Raw genomic sequence first — 7,065 nt, 5'->3', positions numbered from 1 at the left:
TTTCAATCAAGCATATGTTGTTAATTATTTTTTGGTGAAGTTGAAATTCTAGTTATTAGAGTCATATTGATTTTGGTAATAGCATATGGTTAGAGTTATGCAATTTCAAATTAGCAAGATAATTTTAGTATTAGCATTTAGCTATGAACCGACAACCACTTGATAATTTCAGTATTAGCATTTAGGAGGATTTTTAATTTCTCATGAAGATCCTCCTATCATTTTCCTACATATTGTCACAACTAGCAAACTAAGGTTACGAATGATGATCCTGGTACAAGATAATCTACTTGTGTAATCTTGCAACACTTCATTTAGTGAAATTCAAACTTCAATGCTATTAAGTTCATACCTTCATACATTGTCATCCAAGTCGAAACAACCAAGTATAAGCCCAAAAGTCGACCCAATAAGCCAAATTTAATCATTTTTGGGCCTTAGCCAAAGATTTTCAATCCAAATCCCTTGTTGGCCCAAGACATCCTTATTGGGCCTTATTGGGCCGGTAGCTTCTCTTTTGGCCTTGTTGGGCCGAAAACCCCTCCTTGGGCCCTAATGGGCCGAAAACTTTTATGTAACATTGTTTTGGACCGAAAACTCTTCTAATGGGCCTTTTGGGCCGAAAGCTTCTAGTGGGCCTCTCTTTAGGTCGAAACCACACTTGAGTCTTATTTGGGCCGAGAACCCCTATTTAGGGCTCTAATGGGACGAAGACCTTTTAAGTGGGGCGAAAACTCTCTTGGACCAACCCAAATCGAAGCCCACCAATTTGGGCCATCATGTGGGCCGAGAAACCCCCCCCCCCCCCCCCTAATCAGTTGGCCCATTTATAATTAAAAAAAAGGGAAATGACTTGGGTAATAAGAGATGACACCTCACATTTACACACCATACACCCAAGGAATTATCTCCCATTTATCCACACATTTCCCATCATCCCCATAGGTCAACTCCTACCATCTCCTCTCTCTTCTCTACCCCTCGGCCTATCTCCCTTCTCCCACCCTCATTCACAACTTCAACTCCAACTCATTTCCTCTTAACATTCAACATTCTCTCATCCTCTCTCTCCCACCCTTTAAGATTTCGTGTGAGTGTGTATGTTCTTCAAGGAAGTTTTCATCCAAGGATCATAAAGTTGGTAACTCCATGGTTGAGTCGAGTGCTTTTGCTTCATATATATGCTTAGAACTTTCAACTTACACACTTTGTTGTGTGTTAAGCTCCTTAGAACACCCAAAATTTCGAGAATCCCATCAAGAAGGCAAGCTAGACTCGAAAATCCTTCTTATTCTTCCTCAGCATTTCGAAATTCCCAAGGAGAGCTTCATACCCCACTCTTTCCAAGTTTTTCATTCTTTTAGGGGAGATTACAAGTCAGATATTGCTTGAAATCTTTGGATATTTGCATGTACTTGTATGTTTATATGTTTATGCGTGTTGAAAAGTTGTTATTTCATGCTAGAACTCCTTAAAACTCGAGATTTTACAAAGTCTCAAGTTGTTGGAATAAGTTACATTTATGTAGTTTCACATATTTTCGGTATTATATTGGAAATGAGACAAGCTGCTAAGTGAAAGTGACTCTTTGAAACATGTGTTAAAAACCACAAATAATGTCAAGGAAATGTTATAAAAATTATGTTTATCAAAGTTTAAAAAATGGTAAATATGGGAGTTTACCATCAAAAATGGTAAATTTTGGGTTATGTAAGCTTTTACCACAAAAAACTTGTGAGATTGTGGGATTATATTAATCTTCAAGCTTTTATGAAATTTTTGTGTAAATTGACGAATTCTAGTCACAACCAAAAATAAAGTATATTTATTTTTGGTGTTACAAAATACTTAATCGAAATTTTGGTGTGTTAAAAACTAACCATGACACTTGAATATTTTACTTAAATATGGTTTGATTAGTAAAATAATTGTAAAGGAGTTTACTAATTCAAAGGTTAACACCTATAATATTTTGTTATATATATTTTTTTTGATTTAACACACATCGTAGGTTAACAAGCTATTAGAAACGATTTATAAATATCGTTATAAATAATTTAATATAACCGATAAGCAAAGCAGCGTTTTTTACGACTGGAATATGCGCGTGTCATCATCTGATTATCAAAAAGCATTTAAATAATACAAGTGTTGAATTGTATGTCATAAAACTGTAAAACGCGAGTCATAAAACTGTAGTCATAAATCTACCTTAAGAACTTCGTATACATTATTCTATAATTTCGCATAAATTTTGTTGAGGCTCTTATGAGACACTCTTTCATCGTACCTACCTAGCGTACACCGTAAGCCTTGTAGTTATAACCAGAGTCTCCTGGAGGGAGTGCGAGGTAATTGTGTATAGATCTATACAGGGTTGACACCCCCACACCTGAGCTGTTCGCTACAGCTAGACGGGCCAGTCTAGGGTGACAAGTATCTTTAGAAACCGACACCTGAAGAACGTCAAGACATGCGCATTATTCATATTAGTATAGTTGTAACGACTCACATAAAGAATAATAACACTATTGGAATTTACAAAAGATATGCACTCTACTAGTTTTATAAAATACACAACTATATTCCGTATATTTTGTAAACTAATTTCACCACTCCGGACTTAGTTTTTTTAGTACCACAACAGTTTTATATACAAAAAATATAGGATTTTTTGGGATCATACTCTTTTCAAATACAAACCAAGGAAAACAAAGAACATGCATGAAAATATACACGATTTTGGAACGAGACTCACAAATTACTTTTATAGAAAATATGGGATTTTCTGGAGTTTTACAAGTTAATATAAATAAAGATGCTACAAGTTTTCTTACAAACATCTTTATGAACTCACCAACATTCAATGTTGACGCTTTTCAAAATGACTTGTATTCTCGGGGACATACTGAACAAGTACTCGGGCCTTGGATTTGTATATTTTGCCATCATTTTGAGACATCATACTCATTGTTATTTTTGTGTAATTGAAGAACAAGTACAATTTGTAAACAATGAATGTTGGTATATTGTAATGTATGAGGTTTGGTTGCTATGTATCATTTATATTCAGTTGCTATGATATTACACTATGAGTTCATCCGTCCCCGGACGTTTCCACTATCCTGGTTCGGGGGTGTGATAATATTTAAGATTCTCATATTTTTCATATTTAATAAAATTAAAAGAAATTAATACATTTGTCATAATCTAAAAAATGGTAGGAGGACGGATAAAAAGAAAAATAGGAGAACATTTAATTTCTCATTATATATATATATATATATATATATATATATATATATATATATATATATATATATATATATATATATATATATATAACAATTCTTCTCATCTTTTTAGATTGGAGAAACTTTTAATATTCTGTCTAATTTGATTCTTCTCATCCGTTCTGTCTTACATTGAAACTTTTCCAATGTTTCAGAATTACACTTAAACTTGTAAGCATAACCATATTTACTAAACTTTAGTAAATCATGATGAATAGTCTCATCCATCTTTGTTGTGGACCTGACCAGTGCAAAACCAAGTATATCCAATCTCCTTGTCCTTCACTTGACTCACATATACATGTGAACAAGGAATTAGTGTTAATTTCCCAAAGATGAAAATTGTCATTCATCATACAATACCAGTTGCATGATTCCAAGTTTCTATTAAACTGGAACTTAGGTGATGATAATCTTTCCTTATTTGGTAAATTATGACACTACCACAACCGAAAGAATCAAATCCATTTTCCGATATTGCTATCAATGGAATCATATAAACAACAATTTTTCACAAATGCCATTGTAAGGATATTTAAAATAAATAAAATTAAAACTTTTTCTTTTATTTTAAAACTCGCTAAAAAAAACTTATCCTTACAATGCAAATGCATATGAAAACAATGTTCACTACAAGAAAAATACCCTTTTACGACGCGCAAACCACGACACTCAGTGATTTATTACGCAAAAGAGAGTGACATTAAGAAAGTGTCATTTCTTCAAAAAATTTAAGGATTTAGATCACGCATTATTGCGTGCCCTTAAAGTAGTGTCTCATGTAAAAATATTAAAAACACGGAGGGCACTTGTGCGTCGTCTGTGAATGTCGTTTTATATTTTTTTAATAAACGCGCGTCTCCGAGGGAAAATGAAATCCCCAAATTTTTTAAACCCCCACCTTCTTCTCCCTCGTCTCCACCCCTCATCCACATCCTCCAATCCTGATTGCCTCTTCTAGCCTCAAACTGTGGCGATGCACCTTCCTTCTCGAAGAATGCTTCATTTACCACCATCGTCCGATTATGTGAGCCCAAGGAATTGATGTAGATGAAGAAAATTATGTATCAATCGCTTCACATCATGTTTAAGGTTAAGGGTTTGAGATTTCTTGGAAATAGACCCTCACACTAAATGGTTCGATCTCCTCTCTTTTTACGTTGTTCCCTCTACTGATGCCTCTACCTTCTACCATCGATGTTGATCTTTGAATTAGCAACAAGAAGCCCTAGGTCCTCCGCCTTCACACTCCTCCAGTGCCTCCAACGAGAAGCCCTAGGGCCTCTGCCTTCACCCACCTCTTCACCCACGTCCAACACCTCCAACAAGAAGCCCTAGGGCCTCCGCCTTCACCCATGTTCTCACAGTCGATCGTGAATCAGTTTTCAGGTTATTCCAAGATTCAACCAACACAGAAGTGGAGGTAGGTTCCGATTTCGTATCAAAAGACTCCACCTTCAGGCGGAAGAAAAAACTAGGGATCAATTCGATTAATCAGTAGCAAAATTAAGACATAATCTCAAAACTTGGCATGGAAAGAGTCTTGAAATCCACTTCAGGTAAGTTATTAACATGGATTGTCTATCTCCTGCTTCTTCTCTCAAATTAATAGCAGCTGGCAAAAGAGCTTTGAGAATGATATCTGGAGCTTTCTTGATTCTCCCCCAAATTGTGTTTTCTTGCAGGTTCGTTCATTAAGTTTCTACCCTCATCGACACACAATAGAGGCTGGTTTCGTGGGTTCTTTCACCTTTACACCAACGACGGTGGAGCTAGAGAGAGAGTTTATGGTGTGAAATTAATGCTATTCAAATATGTTATTTACCAGCCTCATCCTGGTTTTAGAACCAACTTATTCTCGAATAATCTCTGCCCAGATCCAATACCTTACTTATTCCTTATTCAGTATCCTCATTCCTCACCTGATCAGCGAATCCAATTCCCCTCTACCTTACTCCAACTCGATCGGACTCGCCTCACTTACTTCTACCCACTGGAACCGATCAAGTAAGTTTATCTTACACAAATAAGAAATAACTAAAAATAATGATGTTGAAGTTGAAGCACAAAGAGGCAGATGGAAGGGAGAGGTACACTAACTTATTTCTCTTATTTGTTTCTTTCACAGTCTCATCATTTTGCTCTGTTTTGGGTACTTATTACATATAACATCTATGTTCTATTATCGTCATTCATTGCTTTCTTTTGTGTTTTTACAGAAGCATGATAGTTACTGGAGGTGAATGCAGAAGTATGTAGGTGCTGATATCACATCAATGGTGACTCTACTAGTACTCATTTTTTAACCTATGACAATGCTACAGAAAATGGCAGAGGTATTTCCCAACACCAATATGTTTCTATAATCTTTATCTTCTTCTTCTTTTATAATTGTTCATAGTAAATTAGTAATGAGTAAGAGACTTTTATTATTTTTATAGTTGATGGAATACGCCCATCTTTTAGAGCAAGCAGATAATTAGGTGGATCCATACATGCGATTAGTATATACAGGTAAGAATCATTACTCTTAATTCCTTATACACATAGACACACACTACGCTGATACACTCCTCTTTCTATATAAATTTTCAAAACGATGAAATCTTTTTTGTTACAACATCATGGTTTATATCAGTATATTATGCTCTACAACAAACCTGGAAGCCTTTCAATCCAATTCTTGGTGAAACATATGAAATGGTTAATCATTGTGGCATTACATTTATTGTAGAGCAGAAAAAAAAAACTTTAAAGATCTTTCATAGTTTTAAGAGTTGATTAATTTGATAATACTTTAATGTAAAATATTAGGTGAGTCATCACCCTCCAATAAGTGATGCACATGCTGAAAATGAGCATTTTGTATATGATATAACTTCAAAGGTGAAGACCAAGTTTCTTGGTAACTCTGTTGATGTCTATCCTCTTGGAAGGTAAATAACTAACTCTATCATCTTTTTTTTTTTTTTTTTTAAATATAAAAAATATGGATGATATATGTTGTTATAATTGTAGAACTCATTTGAAGCTAAAGAAAGATGGAGTAATTCTAGAATCAGTACCCCCTCCAACAAAAGTCATCAATTTAATATTTGGAAGAACATGGTTGGTTCGGGTGCATGATTTTTAAATACACAAAAGTAAACTTCAATTTTTTTACATTGTATATAAATTTACTTTCTTTGTTTTTTAATTTGTGTGCAGTGCTGGATGATATGAAGTGTATGGATATGTACACAATTCAAAAGAACCAAAAATATTAATGACAGGAAAATGGAATGAATCCATGAGCTATCAGCCTTGTGATTATGAAGAGGAACCTCTCCCAAATACTGAACTCACACAGGTGTTGTCCCACTAACCATGTCTACCATTAACATAAAAAACCTGCCATAATGTCAAAAGTACTAAAATGCCCCTTCACTAAATTACCCTGCCATAAATATCACAGTGATATTTTGCTTTTCTGTTGAATATTTTATTACTATATCAATTACAATATAGTCTTGCGCTTTACACTTAACAAAAATGTAAACATGGTTGAATAAAATACAAGTGTTAAAGTTCCCAAATGAGTCTGCTATATTTCATGTCTATTTTAAGAATGACAATTTTGCCCTTAGCTGTATGTTTGGACAACATGTGATCTTTACTGAACATGCAGTTGTATCATTTGCTAGTCATCTGTGTCCATACATTGCATATGTTCAACCGGTTCACCCATCATGATATATATATATATATATATATATATATATATATATATCAA

At 34.4% G+C, this 7,065-nt stretch overlaps 1 pseudogene; it reads left to right on the top strand.

Moving 5' to 3' along the window:
- Positions 1-4,824: 4,824 nt before the first annotated feature.
- LOC145064122 (oxysterol-binding protein-related protein 3C-like) lies at positions 4,825-6,657 on the top strand (annotated as a pseudogene).
- The last annotated feature ends 408 nt before the right edge of the window (positions 6,658-7,065 follow it).

Source organism: Lactuca serriola, chromosome 1 (assembly GCF_051521515.1).
Source record: "Lactuca serriola cultivar US96UC23 chromosome 1, Lser_US96UC23_V15, whole genome shotgun sequence".
In the NCBI taxonomy this organism is placed as follows: Eukaryota; Viridiplantae; Streptophyta; class Magnoliopsida; order Asterales; family Asteraceae; genus Lactuca; species Lactuca serriola.
The sequence above is the reverse complement of the archived record's forward strand: the minus strand, read 5'-3'. Positions and strand labels throughout refer to the sequence as shown.